Source organism: Hakea prostrata, chromosome 3 (assembly GCF_041222555.1).
Source record: "Hakea prostrata isolate BN-2017 chromosome 3, UWA_Hpros_2, whole genome shotgun sequence".
Taxonomy (NCBI): domain Eukaryota; kingdom Viridiplantae; phylum Streptophyta; class Magnoliopsida; order Proteales; family Proteaceae; genus Hakea; species Hakea prostrata.
Window position 1 is genome coordinate 51558842 of NC_142602.1, and position 24598 is coordinate 51583439.

Sequence of the window (24598 nt, forward strand, 5' to 3'; positions counted from 1 at the left end):
TTGATCTCGTGCGAAAATTCCAAGCGGTTTGAGAGAAAACGAAATTTTTCTAAAGATATCGATTTCGGTATAAAACTTTGCGAGATGAGCACCAATGTATTAAAACTTGTTGTCTATGCATGGCATTGTGTTTAAAACCTAGGGAATATGTTTCTAAGCATTCCTAAGCATGATTTCTAGCATTGGATACAAGTAAAACATGGTTTTATTGAAATGCAAGCATGAGAAGATGAAAATGGAAGAAAGAATGAGAAATTTACCTTGTTTGTGAAGATGGTGTGTTGTGGTGTTGTTGTTGAAGCACTAAATCACCTCAAGAACACTTGTGGGAACTCTTGGAGATTTTCCCTAGAGCTCTCTCACCTTTGGAAGAAGTTAGAATGAGGTTGGAATGTGGAAATGAGGCTTATAATGCGAATTTTCGCATTCTGTCTGCATTGGTCGACTCATTGGTCGACTGGGTCACTCCGACCAATCACTCGACCAATGGTCACAGTGACCTCATTTGCTGTTGAATTTTTGGAAAATGTGATTTTTGCCTTATGGAATATTGTTTGATGACTATATGGATATATTTGAGCATGATTTAAGTTTTCAAATCATTTGGTCAAGTGGATTTTTGATGATTTTAAGTAAAGAGTGGAAGCAAGTTGTTGATGATGTTCTTGGATATCTTGCTTCTGATTTGGAAACCAAGGTGACACACTAGGTGGGAAAAGTTAAGGAAGAGAAGGGAGTTTCACCTTGGGGAGCTCCGGTCTTGTTCGTCAAGAAGAAAGACGGTAGTATGCGCTTGTGCATCGACTACCGTGAGTTGAATAAGTTGACTATCAAGAATAGATATCCGCTGCCCAGGAATCGATGATCTCTTCGATCAGTTGAAGGGTGCAGTTGTGTTCTCAAAGATTGACTTAAGGTCCGGATATCACCAATTGAAAGTGAAGTCCAGTGATATCTTCAAGACAGCTTTCCGAACGCGGTATGGTCACTACGAGTTTAGAGTCATGCCCTTCGGATTGACCAATGCTCCTGCGGTGTTCATGGACCTCATGAACCGAGTATTTCATGATGTGCTTGATAAGTTTGTGATTGTTTTCATTGATGACATCTTGATCTATTCGAAGAGCGAAGAAGAGCATGCGAGTCATCTAAGTTTCACTTTGCAAAGGTTGCGAGAAAAGAAGTTGTTCGCTAAGTTTAGCAAGTGTGATTTCTGGCTTAAGAGAGTGGTATTCCTTGGTCATGTAGTTTCAGCCGAAGGTATTCGTGTCGATCCTGAAAAGGTCCAAGCTGTGGCTGATTGGGAAAGACCGAAGTCAGTAACGGAAATAAGAAGTTTTCTTGGATTGGCGGGTTACTACCGAAGGTTTATTGAGAACTTTTCTCGGTTGGCTGCTCCTATGACTAAGTTGACCAGGAAAGAAGAAAAGTTTGTTTGGTCTGACGCCTGTGAGAAGAATTTCCAAGAGTTGAAAGATAGATTGACAAGTGCCCCGGTTTTGACTATACCTGATAGTTCCGGTGGTATGACAGTTTATACCGATGCGTCAAAGATTGGTTTAGGTTGTGTACTGATGTAGCATGGCAAGGTCGTAGCCTATGCTTCTCGGCAATTGAAGGATTATGAGCGGAATTACCCCACTCACGATCTAGAACTTGCCGCCATTGTCTTTGCTTTGAAGATTTGGAGACATTATCTTTACGGTGAGAAGATTGCCATTTTCACGGATCATAAGAGTTTGAAATACTTCTTTACCCAAAAGGAGTTGAACATGAGACAAAGGAGATGGTTGGAACTAGTCTCCGATTATGATTGTGATATTCAGTATCATCCTGGGAAAGCAAATGTTGTTGCTGATGCTCTTAGTAGGAAGAACCAGAAGAAGACTTTGGATTTGAATGCTTTGAGTTTACCATTGTGGTCTTCTATTGAGAGTTTTGATTTGGAAATCGTTCCTGAGAATTCTGATTTTATTCTTTCTGCCATGACGGCAAGATCTGGTCTTAGAGATAAGATTGTTGCTCTGCAGAGTTCTGATCAAGAGTTTTTGATCAAAGTTGAGAAGATTTCTTCGAATCCTGAGTCGGACCCCGACTTTGGTATATCCATGGATGGTGCTTTGTTGTTTAGAGGAAGACTGTGTGTGCCTGCAAACGAAGAAGTTAAGAAAGAAATATTGAAGGAAGCACACCGGTCGGTCTTTCTTGTACACCCGGGAAGCACCAAGATGTACAAGGACTTGAAGGAACATTTTTGGTGGATTGGTCTAAAGGCGGATGTTGATGATTTTGTTGCCAAGTGTGAGACTTGCCAACGTGTGAAAGCCGTTCGACAACCTCCATCTGGATTACTTCAGCCTCTTCCTATTCCTAGTTGGAAGTGGGAGGATATCTCCATGGACTTTGTGACTAGCTTGCCTCGGACAAGTAAAGGCAATGACACTGTGTGGGTGATTGTTGATAGGTTGACCAAATCAGCCCATTTCATTCCTATGAAGATCACTCATACTCTGGATAAGCTAGCAAGGCTTTATGTGGATAATGTGGTTCGTCTGCATGGTGTGCCATTGAGTATTGTCTCGGATCGTGATCCTAGGTTCACCTCAAGGTTTTGGAATAGTTTGCGAGAAGGCCTTGGGAACCCAATTGAACTTGAGTACAGCTCATCATCCACAGTCGATGGACAATGCGAGCGGACAATTCGGACATTGGAAGACATGCTCGAGATCTTGTGTGGTGGATATGGGTGGTAATTGGGATGAACACCTAGCTTTGGTTGAGTTTGCCTATAACAACGGTTATCAAGCCACAATAGGCATGGCTCCATTCAAGGCTTTGTATGGCAGTACTTGTAGGACACCTTTGTACTTGGACTGAGACAGGTGAAAGAAAAGTCTTAGGTCTCGAGATGATTGAAGCTACAAGTGCTATGGTAGATATGATAAGGGAAAGGATTAAGTCTGCCCAGTCAAGACAGAAATCTTATGCTGATAAGAGAAGGACCGATTTGGAATTTCAAGTTGGAGAGAAAGTCTTTCTGAAGGTCTCACCAATGAAGGGTGTGATGAGATTCAATGTTAAGGGAAAGCTTAGCCCTCGTTACATTGGACCTTTCGAGATTTTGGAAAAGGTTGGACCTGTTGCGTATCGATTAGCATTACCTCCGCCTCTTGCTGGTGTGCACAATGTGTTTCATATTTCGATGCTCCGAAAATACATAGAGAATCCGGAACACATTTTGCAGCAAGCACCTGAAGGACTTAGTGCTGATTTGACCTATGATGAAGAACCGGCCGAAATCTTGGATAGGAAGGACAAGCAGCTGCGGAATCGCGCCATTCCTTTGGTGAAGATTCGGTGGAAGAACCATACCCCTGAAGAAGCTTCTTGGGAGAAGGAAGAAGATATGAAGGAGAAGTTTCCTTACCTCTTTGGAAGCACAGTACGCTTTCAATTTCGGGGACGAAATTTCTTTAAGGGGGGAGAATGTAAAACCCAGCCCTAACCTTGACCCGGAAACCTTGTTATTTGTAGGTCCGATGACCCGAAGTAAAGTAAGAAGTCAGCTTTGGGCCATCCCAGTAGAGGACTTGGTGTCTGGCTTTGAATCCATGAAAGTTGATGATGACGTTCTATTTATGGAAACTGAATCCTGATGAAGATCTAATTAGTTGATGGACTTGGAGTGCTCTCTATCTTGGTTTGAAGGCATTTCTACCTATTAGGTAAGTCACTTGACTTGTGTGCAAAACCCCTTTAGGATTGGATTTGATTTGGGCCTTCAATTCCCTGTTTTGGTCTTCTTGCACGACGATTGGTCGACTGATTGGTCGACTGGGCCAGTCGACCAATCCACTCGACCAATGAGTGTTGTCTTTGGCAATTAGGTTGTTCTTGCTCTATTTAAGTCCAATCTCGAGTCCACTTCGTATTTGCTGCCTCCAAACCCTCTGGAACGAACCAAAGACCTCTGCAAGTCATCTCTCTTGCATCCTTGGTGTTTGCTTGACGGATCTTCGTCGAAACTCTTCTTTTTGCATCAAAAGGTATGTCTACTCTCTCTTCTTCTCCTCCATCTTTGTTTTTCTTTCCTTTTTGAGTTGAGACAGTAGAAGAGATGCTGCATTCTCTGTTGCAAACATCTCTGAACATGTTCTCATGATCATCCTAAGGATTTGAGGCTAGAACAATGATCTTAACCATGATCATTGCAAGCTTTTGAAGGAATCATGATCAAACCATGATTTAATCTCTGTTAAACTTCTAATCTGAATTCTGATCTCTTTGGATCTTCTATGTTGATCATGTTAGTAGTTAATTACTGTGTTTCTTTCCATGATCCATAATCTATAGATTTCTAGTTGTTCTCTTCTACCATACTATGTGTTCTTCATGATGCATGATAGTTACATATATGGTAGGTTTTATTTCCTTATTTAGATTTATGCTTCTAAGCCTTATTCCATGAAGATCTATGTATGTTTTCATGTTTTCATTACCGAAAGCAATGATCCATCCTCCTATTGTTCTTGTCTTTGTTTTCCATTTCAAATTCATCAAGATCCATGGTTGATTTAATTATGGTAACTTTTTGTTTCCTAATTTGGATCTTGATACCTTGATTTGATTAGTGTTTTGAGGTCCCCTATTTGTTAAGATACTACTGATGTAGTCTACCCCTTGATTAGTACCCTTTTGAACCACCAAATTCGGATTTCATATCTTAAAACTCTGATTTTATAGGCTACTGTCTGCATTGGTCGACTGATTGGTCGACTGGACCACTCGACCAATCCACTCGACCAATGAGTACAGCAACTCCAGATTTGGTCTGTTTCGGATGTTTTGATATCTTTTCTGTTAGGGATCTTTCCTAATATGTTGTATATACTTGTTTAGGACCTTCTTCTCAAGTTTGCCAAGATCTTACTTGATTTCTTAGGATTCCTTTGCGAGTTAAAAGGTAAGGATGGTTATTTCCTTAATTACATAGATAGCATGAATCTAGTTTCTATATTTGAATATCATAGATATGATTCCTAAATTAGATTCTTACAATGATATACTACTGTTGCATAACTTTGATTACAGTAGCATTATTTATTCATGTTGAATTGATTCATGTATGATTTACTTACCGATTATATACAAGTGATTGTACTTATTGATTTCTTTCCATATATGAAGTTACCATATATGTGATGATATGAATTGATGCATGTGTATGCTTAAGTATGGTTTGGAAAGGAGAGGTGTCCTTTCGACACTTCTGTCCTTGGACTACTACGGGAATATTATGGGATGTTTCCGGAGATGCCCTCTGGACACCTTCCTAAACTGTTGGATGACATATCTAGGATTGTCTAGTAGTGTTTGGCTAGGATGTCCTGTTATGTCAGACCCTAATCGGAGGGGTATTGAGACCGAACGACCCGTGGTAGCAATGGGGATTCATGGGCGCTCAAGACCGGTAACCAACCCGTGAGAGGACAGGAATCACATTGTGGGGGCCATTTATTGGTAGGGTTGCATATGATTAGACTTGGGCTCACGGGCGCTTAAGACCGGTAACCAACCCGTGAGAGGACGTGAGAGCTTCCCGTTTACCATATGTGGATGATCAATAGGGTTGATGAGTCCGTAGTCCGAGTTGGTCGGTGCCATAGGATACGCCGACTCTAGTGTGAAGGATACCGGAAAGGATCGTCGGGGACGAGGAATGGAAGTATCTGGATCCGACTTGATGTAACTAAGTAGAAGACTTGCATTTGGCTAGGTTTTACCCTGACATGCGCCAGTACTTATACCAAATGGTTGTGAGAGAGTGTGTTGACTTAACCCCCTGCCAAGGTTTGTCCCGAGGGATGAAGGACCCATTACCAATCGGCTGCTCGAGACCGGTGAAATGATCCGTGAGAGAATCCAAGATATCTTAAATGGTTGAGGATGTGAGTGGACTTTCCTAAAGAAGTACGGTGTTATGACTTAAAGCATGTCTGCCAATAGAGACCAGCATACATAGAGTTAGATTCATTCATTCATTGTTTGTCTCATATCATATTGCATTCATGATTGTTCTGGAATCCTGCCATTTATGTTATTATGGATTTTTAATCGCCTTACCGAGTTTCTTTGAAACTCATTCCTTTATTGTACAATGTTGTTAGACTATCCTGCAGGTACTGAGTACTATGACGGTTCCTATGAAGAAGCGCAAGGCGAAGAGGCATATCTCCAGGAAGGTGATTGCGGTTACCACAATTACTCTGAAGATCCCGCGGGTGGTTATGCTCCGTACGATGCTTAGTCCGACCATTGAGTGGAAGCGTCCTTGTGCTATTTATGAGATTTACACTTACAAGGATGTTGTCTATAAAGTGGAGAACAATTTAGTTACCCAATGTACTTGTTACTGGGATTAGGTTTTGTCTAGTTTATTCTTTTAGAGCTACTTTTCCGCTGGTTGTAAAGTGGGATTTTTGCCTCGCTTTACTTATCTGTTTGATACTCTGATTATATTTAGTATTCTGATTCATTTATGATTCATTCTTTCTTTATTGGATCTATGATTTATCTTCCGCACTCATGTTATGATTGTTCATGATTATGTTATTGTTTATGTGGGAGGTTGATCACTCGATACCTGATCTTCGGGCTGTGGATCACACTCTCGGGTATGCCAGATAGGGTACCGGCTGGGAGGGCGTGATAGTCACCGCTCTCTCACATCACCATTTGGTCAAGTACTGGCGCATGTCATAGTAAAGCCTAGCCCAATGCAAGTCATCTACTCAGTCATATCATCTCAGTTCCAGATATGTCCATTCCTCGCCCCCGGCGATCCTTTCCGGTATCCTTCACACTAGAGTCAGCGTAATCCCGGATTACGGACTCATCAACCCTATTGGTCATCCACATATAGTAAACGGGAAGCTCTCACGTCCTCTCACGGGTTGGTTATCGGTCTTGAGCGCCCGTGAGCCCAAGTCTATCCATATGCAACCCTACCAATAAATGGCCACCACAATGAGATTTATGACCTCTCACGGATTGGTTACCGGTCTTGAGTGCCCACAAATCCCCATTGCTACCACGGGTCGTTCGGTCTCAATGCCCTTCCGATTCGAGTCTGATACGACAGGGACATCCTAGCCAAACAACTAGACAATCCTATGTATGTCATCCAATAACCCGGGAAAGAGTCGATAGGCACCATCGGAGAACATCCCATACTATTCCCTCCGGTGTCCAAGGACAGAAGTGTCAATAGGACACTCCCCAATCCCAAGTTATACCTAGACAATCACATATTCAAGTTCATCACTTCTCATGCATCCAATACATCTTCATAATACAAGTTAAATCATGATATTGAAATGAATCATCATAGACATAAGTAAACAAGAATATTAATGTAACATGACAAGAGTATAAAGATTTCAATACTACTGTTCTAACACGTATATCACAGTCTTATAACGATTAAAAGAGATCAAGAGATTCTATTCATAAATAAGAACATAAATCATAAGTTGATGATCTATATGTTTATGGAGATAACCATCCTTACCTTAGGTTGAGTTGATGATGAATTGAGAGTACCAAGAAATAGTCCAAAATAATTGTTAAGGCCCTAAACAAACATCAATAATAAGTTAGAGAAGAAGTCGGGAAGATTGGATGTCAATTGGATCAAAACTGGCCAAGGTTGCTGTCAGCAACAACTTTGGTCGATGGTTTTGGTCGATGGTATCGACCAAAATAATCCTCGGGACAGAATAGTGGATTTTGGGGATTTTGGTCCGAAATGGGTCTTTCGGGGTTCGGATCGATCTGAAACTTGGAGGGATGATTAATAACAATGTAAGAACACTACCTAGCAAGTATTATCACAATCCAATGGTCCAAATGAAAACCCCCAAATTGAGGTCCTATGTTCTAAAGACAAGAATCCTAGCATTCATGAGAAATTGATGTAATTGAAAGGGAAGCTAGAGAATTAGTTGGGGAATAGGTTAGGAACATGATTACAATCATTTGCAAGCCAGAGATTAGACTAATCATACTCCACATCTCAGTTTAGTATAAGAAATCAAGTTGTTAAGCAAGGAATCATGGTAATGTATATGTAAGGATCAAGATGCAAGTGAAGCATAGCAAGAATGAAGGAAAAGCAAGTATAAATGGGAAGAGACGTTCATGGCAAGGTGTTTGCAAGGTTGCAGCACCTTGGCCATGGTCTCATCAGTAAAAGAAGAAGGGAAGTGAGTAGAATAGAGAGCAAAAGAGAGAATCATACCTTAGAAGATGGTAGTTGGAGAAGAGAGACAAGGATTCTTGTAGAAGATTATCACCCAAGCTAAGGAGGAGCCTAAGAGGAGCCTTCCCACGTTCTCAGGTGTTGAAATGAGTAAAATATGGTTCTAGGCCCGAGGTTTCACTTAAACAGAGGAAGGAATATCCAAAAAGCATCTTTTTCACGATTCTGGGCAACTTTGGTCCTTGGTTTTGGTTGATGGTATCGACCAAAAGGATCAACCAAAACAGGTAACAGGTTTCAGCAGAAAATCCAGAAATAGTTCAGCAACTTTGAACAGGGATTCGGAGGGCTATACAAGATCAAATTGAGTGAGGTTTTCTCCTACAAGTCAATCAAGAAGTCTAGTTTCCATAAATACCTTTGGATCAAGCATTTGAGGTCATTAGGTTCACCAACTAAGCTCACCTTATTCGATGCGCAAGCAGGATTTGCCAGACACAGTTCAGCAACTTCGGACAAGGATTTGGAGGGCTATATGGGGTCAAATGGAGTGGGGTTTTCTCCTACAAGTCCATCAAGAAGTCTAGTTTGAGGAAATATAATTTTATTGGGAACAGGAGTTCATTTGGTATTTCAACTAATTCACCCCTCTTCGGTGCGCAGATTCAAAACTAACACTGACAATGCTCTCAAGTGAGTGGCATCATCGTCAATGTTCACGGGCTTGGGTTCTGACACCAAATCATCAACCAAAAGGGTCCACAAGTCTCATTTCCTCCCACTTTGGGTTTTCAGACCTACAAACATAACAGGTCCCGGGCCGGGCCAAGGTTAGGATAAGGCCAGACATTACAGATCTACCCTAAGGGAAAGGTCCGACATGGCTTCCTATGGTTTTTCAAAGATAATAATATTGAAACTAAAGTCCAACTTTAAGGTCTAATATCAAACAAGTCTTTCTTTATCCCAAAATAAAAAAGGTGTCCGGGCTAGGTTTGGGCTGGATGTTACATTCTCCCACCCTTAAAATAATTTCGTCCTCGAAATTGGGAGAGTACTAGGCTTCTAAAGAGATGGAGGACATTGCTTTTATCTTGACCTTTCTTCTCCCAAAATCTTCGGAAAACAAATAACAATAAATCTTTTGTAAGAAAAACAAGGAATAAATCTAATATGCTTTGAAATCAAATCGGAAGTATGATCATGGCTTCATGAAGATTTCACAAGGATCATGGTGAAGATCAATATGAAGATCATAAAACCATAAGAATGAAAGGAGATTGTAGAGAGATGGTTGCAAGGATGCAGCATCTTCTTCATAGTCTCAATCACAAAGAATAAAACATAGTAAGAGTAAAGTACGATCATGGCTTTATGAAGATTTCATAAGGATCATGGTGAAGATCAATATGAAGATCATAAAACCATAAAAATGACAGGAGATTGTAGAATAGATGGTTGCAAGAATGCGGCATCTCTTTCTAAATCTCAATTACAACGAATAAAACATAGTAAGAGTAGATCAATACAACCAAGAGAGATTCCTAACCTTTAATTGAGGAATAGGAAGTGAAAAGTTTAAAGTCTTGGAACAATTAGAAGGAGTAACAAATCATGAAGATCACACTTGATTTCTCTTAGAAATCATCATGTGGAGAGTTCACAAGGTTATAGGGTGTATAGAGGTCTACTCTACAATAGCAGGGGTAGAAGGATCATTATAGAGTGCATGGAGATCCTCTATACAACAAAAAGAAAAAAAAAAAAAATAAAAAAAAAAAATAAAATAACACTCACTCAACAAAAAAAAAAAAAAAAAAAAAAAAAAAAATAAAAGATAAAATCCAACCAAAAAAAAAAAGACAAAACAAAACACAAAAAAAAAAAAAAAAACAATATATAAAGTATATGTTTTTTTTACCCGGTACCAGGTTAAGATTAGGCGCGGGTCCCCCCTAATTTTTTCTCTTCTACCATACCATGTTTTCTTCATAAATCATGATAGTTACATATATGGTAGGTTTTGTTTCCTTATTTAGATTTATGCTCTTAGGCCTATTTTCTTGAAGATCTAAGTATGCTTTTCATGATACCTTTACCTGAATCAATGATCCATTCTCCTATTGTTCTTGTCTTTGATTTCTATCTTGAATTCTTCAAGAACCATGATTGATCTAATTATGGTAACTTTTTGTTTGCTAATTTGTATCTTGATGACTTGATTTGATTAGTGTTTTGAGATCCCCTATATGTTAGGATACTACTAATGTAGTTTACCCCTTGATTAGTACCCTTTTATACCACCAAATTCGGATTTTATATCTCAAAACTCTGATTTTATAGGCTACTGTTTGCATTGGTCGACTGGACCAGTCGACCAATCCACTCGACCAATGAGTACAGCAACTCCAGAAATTGGTCTGTTTTGGATGTTTTGGTATCTTTTCTGTTAGGGATCTTTCCTAATATGTTGTATACACTTGTTTAGGACCTTCTTCTCAAGTTTGTCAAGATCTTACTTGATTTCTTAGGATTCCTTTGCAAGTTATAAAAGGTAAGGATGGTTACTTCTTTAACAACATAAATTGCATATCTTAGTTTCTATATATGAATCTTGTTAATTTATTTCTTTAAATAGATTCTTATAATGTTATACTACTGTGGTACTGTCTTGATATCAGTAACATTACTTATTTATATTGAATTGACTCATGTATGATTTACTTACCAGTTATATACAAGTTAATTGTACTTATTGATTTCTTTCCATATATGAAGTTACCATATATGTGATGATATGAATTGATGCTTGTGTATGCTTAAGTATGGTTTGGAAAGGAGAGGTGTCCTTTTGACACTTTTGTCCTTGGACAACTACGGGAATATTATGGGATGTTTCCGGAGATGCCCTCTGGACACCTTCCTAAACTGTTGGATGACATATCTAGGACTGTCTAGTAGTGTTGGGCTAGGATGTCCCGTTATGTCAGACCCTAATCGGAGGGGTATTGAGACCGAACGACCCGTGGTAGCATTGGGGATTCATGGGCGCTCAAGACCGGTAACCAACCCGTGAGAGGACAGGAATCACATTGTGGGGGCCATTTATTGGTAGGGTTGCATATGGATAGACTTGGGCTCACGGGCGCTCAAGACCGGTAACCAACTTTGTGAGGGGACGTGAGAGCTTCCCGTTTACCATATGTGGATAACCAGTAGGGTTGATGAGTCCGTAGTCAGGGACTATGAGGACTCTAGTGTGAAGGATATCGGAAAGGATCGTCAGGGACGAGGAATGGACGTATCTGGATCTGACTTGATGTAACTAAGTAGAAGACTTGCATTTGGCTAGGCTTTACCCTGACATGCGCCGGTACTTAGACCAATGGTGATGTGAGAGAGTGGTGACCTATACCCCCAGCCATGGAATGTCCCGAGGGATGCCGGACCCATTACCAACTGATGATGAGTGATTAAGACCTTCCTAAAGAAGTACGGTGCTATGACTTAAAGTATGTCTGCCAATAGAGACCAGCATATGTAGAGTTAGATTCATACATTCATTGTTTGTTTCATACCATATTGCATTTATGTTTGTTCTGAAATCCTGCCATTTATGTTATTATAGATTTAACTGCCTTACTGAGTTTCTTTGAAACTCATTCCTTTATTGTACAATGTTTGTTAGACTATTCTCCCAGTGCTTGAATATCATGACGGCCCCTATGAAGAAGCGCAAGGAGAAGAGGCATATCTCCAGGAAGGTGATTGCGGTTACAACAATTACGCTGAAGATCCCGCGAGTGGTTATGCTCCGTATGATGCTTAGTCCGACCATAGAGTGGAAGCGCCCTTGTGCTGTTTATGAGATTTATACTTATAGGGATGTTGTCTATAAAGTTGAGAACAATTTAGTTACCTATTGTACCTGCTACTGGGATTAGATTCTGTCTTGCTTATTCTCTTTTAGAACTACTTTTCCGCTGGTTGTAGAGTGGGATTTCGCCTCACTTTACTTATCTGATTTAGACACTCTGACTATATCTAGTACTCTGATTTATATATGATTCATTCTTTCCTTATTTGGATCTATGGTATATCTTCCGCACTTTTATTATTATTGTTCATGATTATGTTATTGTTTATGTGGGAGGTTGATTACTCGATACCTGATCTTCGGGCTGTGGATCACACTCTCGGGTATGCCAGATAGGGTACCGGCTGGGAGGATGTGACATGCAGGACCCATTACCTATCGGAGCTGAGTGACTGGACTTACCTAAGAAAGTATGGTGCTATGACTTAAAGCATGTCTGCCATAGAGACTAGCATAGATAGAGTTAGATTCATACATGCATCGTTTGTTTCATATCATCTTGCATCATGTTATGCTTTGTATCATGTATCTATTTTATTGTGGAATAATTTGCCTTGCTGAGTTCTTTTGAACTCATTCCTTTCTGTGCAAATGTTTTGTTAGATTATTCTACAGGAACCAAGGAAATTGATGGCTAATTCTATGAAACGCCCTTTGATGAAACACACTACCATCAAGGTGCTGGCGACCATGAAGACTACAGTGAAGATCCCTTGTTGGATTATGCTTCGTACCAGGAGATCTTCTCGGGAGTAGATTCAGCCATGTCTAGTTTCTTTGGTTTATGTTTTCAAGGATATTTTGTATAAGACTGAAGAAACATTAGTTTAGATGTTTACCCCTTTATTTCTCTCTTTTGAGACTTGGATTGTAATTAACTGTTATTCAAACTACTTTCCGTTGTGACTTAGGGAGTGATTTCCGCTCACTCTCTTCATTTTGATTATATATACATTGGTATCTTTTACTTCCGCACTTTGATTATATTATCTCTCTTAATCTTGTCTTGATCTCATTGTTTATATGTTATTACATGGATTATATTTGTTCTTGATTATGTTATCGTGTATGTGTGAGGCATGGTTTCCTCGATACTTGATCTTCAGGGCTATGGATCACATACCCCAGTATGCCAAGTAGGGTACCGGCTGGGTGTATGTGACAAATGTCAAGTACATTCGAACCTGCCAAAGCTACCTGCCACAATCCTAACATCAATTCTTAACCCAATTCCGTTCGCAATGTGGGGAATCGACTTAGTGGGAAAATTCCCGAAAGCATTAGGAGGAAGAGAATTCCTAATTGTTGCAATCAATTATTTCACCAAATGGGTAGAGGCAGCTCCTTTGGCCACAATCACAGAAAGAAAGATGGAGAAATTCGTGCTGGAATCAATCATCCATAGGTTCGGGATTCCAAAAGTACTTATCACCGATCACGAACGCAATTCGATAATCCCCAGTTTGAACTCTTCTGCAACACTTACATGATCGAGCACCGAATGTCGTCAGTAGCATATCCTCAGAGTAACGGCCAAGTGGAGGTGATGAACCAAACATTGCTCGACAGAATCAAGAAAAGGCTTGAAGCCAATAAGACCTTGTGGGTGGAAGAATTACCAAATATTCTATGGGCATACCGAACTACTATTCGGACACCCACTGGAGAGACTCCATTCAAATTGACGTATGGTTCAAAAGCATTAGCACCAGTCGAGGTAATGGCAGGAACCCTTCGGGAGAGGGAGTTCGAACGAACAAGGTCTGGTAGATAGCCTTGAATTATTAGATGAAGTTCGAGAAAAGGCAATCACTCGAACTCAGCAATACCATCGAAGAATAGCGTCCAATTACAATGCCCGAGTAAAGCATCGACAATTTCGAGCAGGAGATTTGGTTCTAAGGAATACTCTAGCATCAGACCCGCGCCACCACAGAAAGATGGACCCCGCATGGGAAGGACCATGCATGATTATAAAGCAAATAGGTTCAGAAGCTTATAAATTGATGCATTTGGCAACAGAACGCGAGCTTGACCGATAGTGGAACGCAAAACATTTGAAGAAATACTTTTCTTAGCTGGTTCAAGTTTATTCAATTTTAATGTAGGAGACTGAAAGTTATTCAATGCAAATTCTATATTTCAACTACCAAATCTTTTGATTGGGGGCAACACAGCATAAGGAATGATATATAGAATCAAAAGGTTTCGGGTAACACCGATGAGACCTTCGAACGCCTCAAAAATTTCCAGGAATTTTCAGGTAAAAGGCTTTGGGTAGCACCGAATGAGACCTTCGAACACGTAGAAAAATTTAAAGTAATTTGCTAGGTCTAAGGCATCAGGTAACAGCGAATGGGACCTTTGAACGCCTCGAAAAAATTCAAAGGAAAATTTTAAGGTAAAGGGCATCGGTCAATACCAAATAGAACCTTAAAAAGCCTACAAAATTTCCTGAATTTTGTAGGTAAAAGGCTTTGGGTAACACCAAATGAGTCTTTCGAATGCCTGCAAAATTCATGGAATTTTCTATGTAAAAGGCTTCGGGTAACACCGAATGAGTCCTTCGAACGCCTGCAAAATTCAAGGAATTTTCTAGGTAAAAGGCTTCAGCGAGTGAGTCCTTCTAACACTTCAAAAAGTTCCAAGGAATTGATATCACGTTGGAAAACTAATAATAAAGTTCGGCTAGATTGACTCTCGAAGGTTGAAATACAACAGTCAAATCGGGTAATTTCAAGACAAAAATGAAAGCTACTTAATAAGTTCTTTTTCATTTATAGAAGGGCCAACAGGGGCCAACCTTTACAAGACTAAGGATATTTTTGTATCTCAATTATAAACTGCTTCTGATGCAAAGACAAATGTCAACAAGTTAGCCTCCTCGGTCGATACAAGGAACTTCTGATGCAAAGATGAATGTCGTTAAAGATCCTTCATTCGAGCAAAGATAGTATCTGAAAGGAGGAACATTTCTCTAAACAAAACAAGAGCTTGACCAACGACTGGGAGGAATAATTCCATACCCTTCGTCTAGCTTTTCCTGACCTCAAACCCTTCGTCTGGCGGAAGAACTTCATCTTCAGTCGCTGCGAAGAGTTCCATAAGCTCCCACCAAGTAAAGGTAAGAAGACTGAAGAAAGAGCCAAACAACGAGTCCTAGACCTTGTCTCCCGCAGTCCCTCTGATCGTTGTGGAAGAAAGATTGGCGCCCATGGGATTGACATTTGGGGCGCTTCTTCTTTCTCTTCTTCTACAATCTCTTCTATAATAGGAGTCAAAAGAGGAGAATCGTCAAGAAAGAGCATTATATCTGGATCGAGGATGGGCAGATCTACAATGTATTCGGCCCAATCGGGAAGAGGAAGCTATAATTTGGAGAAGACTTCGAGATGACAATGTTTCTGACAAGGAGCCGTATCAAAGTTCGGGTCCCTCCTTAGAATTGATTGGAATACCTCGTTTTGACCATCCCGATCATTTAAAATGTCCAACAACTTATAAAAAAGCTTACTGTCCAAATACTTATGGATGCAAGCCTTCCGAATCTCGGCAGGGATACAATCGAGATTGGGAGGAACTATTTGATTCCGCAGTTTAGCAACCTTTGCTTCGGAATCATTTAGTTCCCCCAAAAGTCTCACGATCCTCCGCTCGAAACCCGGATGCTCCCCTTAGCAACATCTAGATCTTGGGAAAGACGCTCGATCTCAATATTCCTTGCATTTTCCCGATCTGATAGGCCACATCTGCCTGTTTGTGGAAGTTATCCACGGTACTCTTGCAACATCAAAAGGTTCGTTCGGGAATCAGATGTGCATAAATAAAAAAAAATAAAAATAAAATAAATAAATAAAAAAGAAAAGAAAAAAAAAAGAGAGAAGTGACTTCAATTCATAAGACTTACATCACTAACGATTTCACGAACGCGTCGTTGGGAACATAATCAAAGGTTTTACTTTCGGCTGGTGTTTGGGCAAGAGTGCACCATTCTAGTGCTCTATCAAAGCTATCCGTCACATGATCAAACCTTCTCAACTTCCAGGAAGGCCTGTAAATCTCCTCACCAGAGTGTGAAGGCCTTTTTGATGCAGAAGAAGCTGACACCTTAGAAGGAGAATGTTTCGAAGACACCGCAATGAAGCAAAAACATTAGATAGGCTCACTATCAAAATAAGTTTTCCGACCTAAGAATCTAGTCCGAAGAAAATGGAAGAGCCATAGGCAAAGGAAGAAAAGTGATAGAACTTCTTCAAGAACGCCAAGAAAACAATTAAAGAAGATAGACTTACTTGTTTAGTCAGTAGGAAGCAAGTCTTCCGTAAGTCTTCAAGCCCTCAGCCACTGAGGTAGAAAAGCTCTGAACTTTGAACGACTAAAAAATCCCAAGCATGAAGAAGTGAGCAGAGGAAGAGCGAAGGAGGGTTTAAATAGCCTCAAAGGAAAAATGAAAAGACTCGTCCAAGACAAATCAAGGGTGGAGAGTCAGCGATGGTTCAGATGCTAAGAAATCAATGGTGGTTAGAGGGCAACCCTTCGAAGTTTGAAAAAAAGGATCTAAACCTATCAAATCCACCCACGTGGTAATTACGGCACCGGTTACGAAGACAGCTGAATCGAGAGATGAACCGCCAATCAGAGCAACTAATGCAAGGCAACGATCAAACTTCCCAGCAAAGATTACGCAAATAGGACATTCAGAAGAGTAAGGGTTCGAAGATACCAACCGCAAAATGCCTAAACGATACAACAAGGAACGAAAGAATTCAATCATTGGGAAGGGATCGTGTCACATCCTCTCAGCCGGTACCCTATCTGGCATACCCGAGAGTGTGATCCACAGCCCGAAGATCAGGTATCGAGTAATCAACCTCCCACATAAACAATAACATAATCATGAACAATAATAATAAAAGTGCGGAAGATAAACCATAGATCCAAATAAGGAAAGGATGAATCATATATAAATCAGAGTACTAGATATAATCAAAGTGTCTAAATCATATAAGTAAAGTGAGGCGAAATCCCACTCTACAACCAGCGGAAAAGTAGTTCTAAAAGAGAATAAGCAAGATAGAATCTAATCCCAATAGCAGGTACAATAGGTAACTAAATTGTTCTCAATCTTATAGACAATATCCCTATAAGTATAAATCTCATAAACGGCACAAGGGCGCTTCCACTCTATGGTCGGACTAAGCATCGTACGGAGCATAACCACTCGCGGGATCTTCAGTGTAATTGTTGTAACCGCAATCACCTTCCTGGAGATATGCCTCTTCTCCTTGCGCTTCTTCATACGGGCTGTCATGATATTCAGAACCTGTAGAATAGTCTAACAAACATTGTACAATAAAGGAATGAGTTTCAAAGAAACTCAGTAAGGCAGTTAAATCCATAATAACATAAATGGCAGGATTTCAGAACAAACATAAATGCAATATGGTATGAAACAAACAATGAATGTATGAATCTAACTCTACATATGCTGGTCTCTATTGGCAGACATGCTTTAAGTCATAGCACCGTACTTCTTTAGGAAGGTCTCATCACTCATCATCAGTTGGTAATGGGTCCGGCATCCCTCGGGACATTCCATGGCTGGGGGTATAGGTCACCACTCTCTCACATCACCATTGGTCTAAGTACCGGCGCATGTCAGGGTAAAGCCTAGCCAAATGCAAGTCTTCTACTTAGTTACATCAAGTCGGATCCAGATACGTCCATTCCTCGTCCCTGACGATCCTTTCCGATATCCTTCACACTAGAGTCCTCATAGTCCCTGACTACGGACTCATCAACCCTACTGGTTATCCACATATGGTAAACGGGAAGCTCTCACGTCCCCTCACAGGTTGGTTACCGGTCTTGAGCGCCCGTGAGCCCAAGTCTATCCATATGCAACCCTACCAATAAATGGCCCCCACAATGTGATTCCTGTCCTCTCACGGGTTGGTTACCGGTCTTGAGCGCCCATGAATCCCCAATGCTACCACGGGTCGTTCGGTCTCAATACCCCTCCGATTAGGGTCTGACATAACGGGACATCCTAGCCCAACACTACTAGACAGTCCTAGATATGTCATCCAACAGTTTAGGAAGGTGTCCAGAGGGTATCTCCGGAAACATCCCATAATATTCCCGTAGTTGTCCAAGGACAAAAGTGTCAAAAGGACACCTCTCCTTTCCAAACCATACTTAAGCATACACAAGCATCAATTCATATCATCACATATATGGTAACTTCATATATGGAAAGAAATCAATAAGTACAATTAACTTGTATATAATCGGTAAGTAAATCATACATGAGTCAATTCAATATAAATAAGTAATGTTACTGATATCAAGACAAATACCACAGTAGTATAACATTATAAGAATCTATTTAAAGAAATAAATTAACAAGATTCATATATAGAAACTAAGATATGCAATTTATGTTGTTAAAGAAGTAACCATCCTTACCTTTTATAACTTGCAAAGGAATCCTAAGAAATCAAGTAAGATCTTGACAAACTTGAGAAGAAGGTCCTAAACAGGTGTATACAACATATTAGGAAAGATCCCTAACAGAAAAGATACCAAAACATCCAAAACAAACCAATTATGGAGTTGCTGTACTCATTGGTCGATTGGATTGGTCTACTGCCCCAGTCGACCAATGCAGACAGTAGCCAAAAAAATCAGAGTTTTAAGATATAAAATCCGAATTTGGTGGTTCAAAAGGGTACTAATCAAGGGGTAAACTACATTAGTAGTATCCTAACATATAGGGGACCTCAAAACACTAATCAAATCAAGTCATCAAGATACAAATTAGGAAACAAAAAGTTACCATAATTAGATCAATCATGGTTCTTGAAGAATTCAAGATAGAAATCAAAGACAAGAACAATAGGAGAATGAATCATTGATTCAGATAAAGGTATCATGAAAGGCATACTTAGATCTTCAAGAAAATAGACCTAAGAGCATAAATCTAAATAAGGAAACAAAACCTACCATATATGTAACTATCATGATTCATGAAGAAAACATGGTATGGTAGAAGAGAAACAACTAGAGATTGATAGATCATGGATCATGAAAAGAAAACACAGCAATTGACTACTAACATGATCAATATAGTAGATCTAAGGAGATCAGAATTCAAATCAAAAGATAAACAAAGACAAGACCATGATTTGATCATGATTCCTTCAAAAGCTTGCAATGATCATGGTTAAGATCATTGCATTAGCCATTAATCCTTAGGAAGATCATGAGAGACAAGTCCAGAGATGTTTGCAACAGAGAATGCAGCATCTCCTCTACTGTCTCAACTCAAAAAGGAAAGAAAAACAGAGATGGAGGAGAAGAAGAGAGTGTAGACATACCTTTGATGCAAAAGGAAGAGTTTTGACGAAGATCCGTCAAGAAAAAAACCAAGGATGCAAGGGAGATGACTTGCAGAGGTCTTTGGTTCGTTCCAAAGAGTTTGGAGGCAGAAAATACGAAGTAGACTCGAGATTGGACTTAAATAGAGCAAGCAAGACCTAATTGCCAAAGACAGCACCCATTGGTCGAGTGGATTGGTCGACTGGTCCAGTCGACCAATCAGTTCAGCAACTCCTAAACAGGGAATTGAAGACCCAGATCAAGTCCAATCCTAAAGGGGTTTTGCACACATATCAAGTGACTTACCTAATAGGTAGAAATGCCTTCAAACCATGATAGAGAGCACTCCAAGTCCATCAACTAATCCGATCTTCATCAAGATTCAGTTTCCATAAATAGAACCTCATCATCAACTCTCATGGATTCAAAGCCAGACACCAAGTCCTCCACTGGGATGGCCCAAAGCTGACTTCTTACTTTACTTCGGGTCACTAAACCTACAAATAACAAGGTTTCCGGGTCAAGGTTAGGGCTGGGTTTTACAGATCGGGAACCTTAAAGGAACTCCAACTCTTATCACATTGGGAGGACTAGAGCCCGAATCCCGCTGAAGATTGAAAGTTGAATCTAGGTTCCTTCATGAGAAGGACCATAGGTGATAGTCAACCAAGACGGATCGGGAGTGCATTAGCAGAAGAACTACACAATTTTAACAAATTGTGGAATGCAAGACATCTCAAAAACTCCAAAGCCTATTATCTTCTGAATGAGGGGCTATATGAAGGGTATAACATTACAACACAATCAATTCAAAAAGATTCGGCTTTGGCAGATTGAGCCTTAAGAAGGTGCGTGCCCGAATGAGGACCCCAAAAGCTTCTGGTCAATTCGACTATAACAAGCGATGTTAGAAGAAAAAAGTTTTCATTAAGATCAAAGACCCAAAAGGGGAGTGCCTACCCTTACCAAAAAAAAAAAGAAAAAAAAAAAAAAAAAAAAAAAAGAGAAATACAAGAATTCTTGAAAACATTTATAGATTCGCAAGAGGATCAAGGATTTGGTCAACAATGGCTTCAGGAGTCTGATCTTCGGGAGCTTGATTCTGGACATTCGGTTCTTCATTGTTTTCTGCCACACCTTCCCATTCAGGAGACATCTCAGGCTCATCACTCAGATATCCTTCAACGGTCGGATTAGCAGGCGGGGGATTGTTCTTCTCCGCAACCCAATTCGGGGTAGGTTGCTGCAACTCCTTGAAGATCTCTTCATAGATGAGGTCTTCATGTTCTTTGATTGGAAAGGAAGGATCCGCCGTCAAAATACTCTTCCAGACATCGTTGACACCAGCTCGATAAGCTATCACGTTATACAGGTTGAGCAGATCGCCGAACGGCTAACTATTCAGATATTTGTGGACACAAGCCTTTCGAACCTCCGGCTTCAGATCTTCGGGATGTTTAGGAGTAACAGCAGCCCCCTGTTTTCCCTCCAGCTCTTGCCTCTCCTGAACGAGATCCTCGATCTTGGACTCTGAGGTCAAGACAATATTCCTCAGCTGTCCTAGCTCCCTATCCATCTCCTCCATTCGGGACTTGGCTATCACAAGCTCCTCGGCAGAAGAACACAATCGGGCAATCTTCTTTGTCAGCTTTGAGACTTCCCCTAGCCTTTCCTCAGCAATATCATCGCTGCGTTTAGCCAGAGCACTCAGCCGGCCAACCCTTAAATTTATCTCCATTTCACGATGGAAGTTCTCGACAAGAACTCTGCGGCAAATAAACATTCAAGAGCAAGTCAGCAAAGTAAAGCAAATTTTGTTGAAAGAAAAGATGAGTGTTCGGGATATACCTAATGTTAGAATTCACCAGCTCATCATCAGACACCTTGTTCAAAGCCTTACTATCGCTCAGCCGCCGAGCGTTGACAGCCCAGTCAATGGATGCGTTTGTATCCATAAGGATCAGGTCTAGAAGGTTCACTTTCCATTTGGGGGCATAAATAGCCCCCTCGACCTTGCTTCTTTTAGAAGTAGCATCATCGGACACCTCTCGTCTCCTCTTGACGAGAGCAACATCATCCTGGGTGGACTCCTCAACTTCCACCATCTCTTTTCCTTTGGCAGCATGATCCTGCCTGGTCCTCAAAAGCCCCTTTGGGGAATGAGTTACCCCCTTCGAGGCAGCAGCAGATGAAGCCCCCTTTGGGGAAGGGGCACTCTCAGGAGCGTCCCTGTTTTTTACCTTTCGGGGAACTCTCTCCTCAGCTGCTGCAAACTTCTGTTGAGCCAGCAATCTAACAGTATTACGATTGAACTTGGGAGGCACTGCAAGATCAACAGGAAATCATAATTATCATAAGTGCGATAAGGAAATACACAACAAAGAAAATAAGAGCTTTAAGCACTCACCATGTCTCAAGCCCCAGTAGTAGAGAATCGCTTCATACTCCATGGCATACCCATGGATTTCCAAACGCCAAGGGATGGCTTTGATGGCCCAAACCGCTTCTTTTTCGCTGTCGGAAAGAAAAGAAGGACGACTGATCTGAGTGAAGGAGTCCGGGGTGCTCCATCCCATCCGGAATTTCAAATTTGATTTGGGAACCCTACAGAAAACGAATCTGTTCCACCATCCCTTATGATTGGAAGGGCAGGTACCTTTGGTGAGGATTCCCTCTTGCCACTTTAAGTCAATTTTCGGGCGCTTGGAAAAGAACACCCACCTGGGAGGATTCGACTTACTCAAACTATAGAAATGACAAAAAACACCTAAGGAGGGAGTTAACCTGAGTTCGTGACAGAGTCTCAAGTAACCAATAATATGCCTTCAGCTATTCGAGAGGAGCATATAGGGGAAAATATCCCAGTGGTCGAGAATTTCAACGATAACAGAAGAATAGAAAGGAAGTCGAACTCCACTCTTGAAGGAATCAACGTAGATGGAGAACTCCCCTGGAGGATTGGAGTTGACTCTCTCATTCGAGTCCGGGGCACGAAGGACACAAGAAAGAGGAATTGAATAATCAGAATAAAGACCCTTGAGGTCTGCTGGAAAACCTCAGATACATAGTCTGAGGGGCTAGTGGAAGGTCTTTTTGACGGTCGGGAACTCCCAGCCGTCGGTTTCTTAGGAGCTTTCCTCTTCTTTGAGGAAGTCCTTTGAATTTCAGAGGCATTGCCAGGAGGATCTCTAGGGCTAGCAGGGGCAGATTGTAACCAGTGTTCGGTCACCCTATAGTCCCGATCACCAAAAAGTTCAACAGAAGCCGTAGGAGTTCTCTGTTCGGCAGATTCCTCACCCTCAATCATACTGTCGATAGAATTGTCATCCAAAGTCCTACCACTACCCATTTTCACAAAGAGAAAGTACTGGACAAGGGGGGTTTGTAGCGAAAAAGGAAAAAGACTAGCAGAGGCAAAGCAAATTGTCTGAATGCAAAAGAGAAAACAAGAAAGAAGATGTAACAAAAGTAATGAGAGTAAACTTACTTGTGATCTTAGGAAAACTAGAAGAATGAAGCTTGAATCGCACAGGCCAAAACTAGAAACTTGTAAGAACACAAGCAGAAAAGCTTCAAAGCAAGAGTAATTTATGAAGCAAAAATAGAAACGTAAAGAAGTGAAAAGGAGAAATGAGGCAAGAGGAGCTTTTTATAGATTCAAAATTCAAATGAACACACGAGATTGAATTTGATCAACGGAGGAGATTGTGCGTCGATTCGAGTAGAGCGAACAAATGACCCAGATCAAAGATCATCAATGGTCTTTAATCGAAGACGGTTTGAAAATCTTAGCAATGATGATAAAAGTCTGAGACATGACGGTTCGAATGACAATACACAATGTCCGCACCTCCCCGATTGCCACGTGGTGTACTAAGCACAAGGAGCGAGGCGTTAGAATGGCTCGATGGCACCTTACTGGATTAGGTGTCAGGAGCATTAAATGCGAAGATATCTTAACATGAAAAGACTTCTCGTCTTCACTCATATTCGATAGAAATGCAAAACCAGACCAAGCATTCCACGGCGTTGCTCGAACGCTCGGTCTGCCGGGCAAATGATATGAGGAAAATTGCACTTAACCCATTGGACTGGGTTCACAACCTTCGCCTTGGTTAGACCATGATCGGGACCCACCTTAACCTAATCTAAACGGTTGTGAGGGCGCCACACTTTAGTTACCAGTCATGAATGACCTCCTGAATCTTGCGGTAGGCAAAGCTAACTTGTAGGAAGCAACTATCATCAAAGCGAAGAGAGAATCGTGCTAAGATCAGTAACTACCTGCACCCCCGAATATCTAGGGCAAAACCCTATGAATCGGACAGTCATCTAAAGAGATCGAGAATTCACTCAATGGTTGAGAATTTGAGGTAAAGTCTATATAAACAGGTGATCTACTCACTCTAAAGGTATCTGAATCGTTTCCCAACTATTTGTATTCATTTTTAGACTCTGCATTCAACCAGAGTATTGTGATCAGTTCAGCGACTGACTTAAGCTTCGGAGGTGGTCTCCCAACCCCAGCGGTCGTGTCACGTCTAACCGTGTTTTGTAGATTATCTTCATAAATCCGAAGGCTTAACAATTTCTGGACACATCAATCTACAAATTCAAAAATAACCCTAAGATTTTACTAACTTACACTTTATATTAAATTATATTATTAAAAAAATTACCATAATTAAACAATCTTATTTTTTAATCAAAATAAAGAGCGAAAAAAAAAAAAGAAGAAAGATCTCGTTTTCAAAATTTAAGAAAATAAAAAAAAAATGGTATTTCTTTATATTCTATGTTTTATTTATTTACTTTTAATTTGATATTATTAAATCTTAGAATGTTCTTACTTCCAATTGATTTTTATTTATTTACTTTCTAATTTGACATTATCAAATTTAGGATGTTCTTATTATTGATAGAAGAAAAAAATTTGTGTGTAAACCAAAATAATAAGAATATAAGTATAAAATTGATATTTCATATAATTTTTTTCTAGATGAGGATAATATTGTTCTTTGGTTTCTTAATTCAGGAAAGATAAAATAGATATTAAATGTTCAACTATATCACTCTTTTAA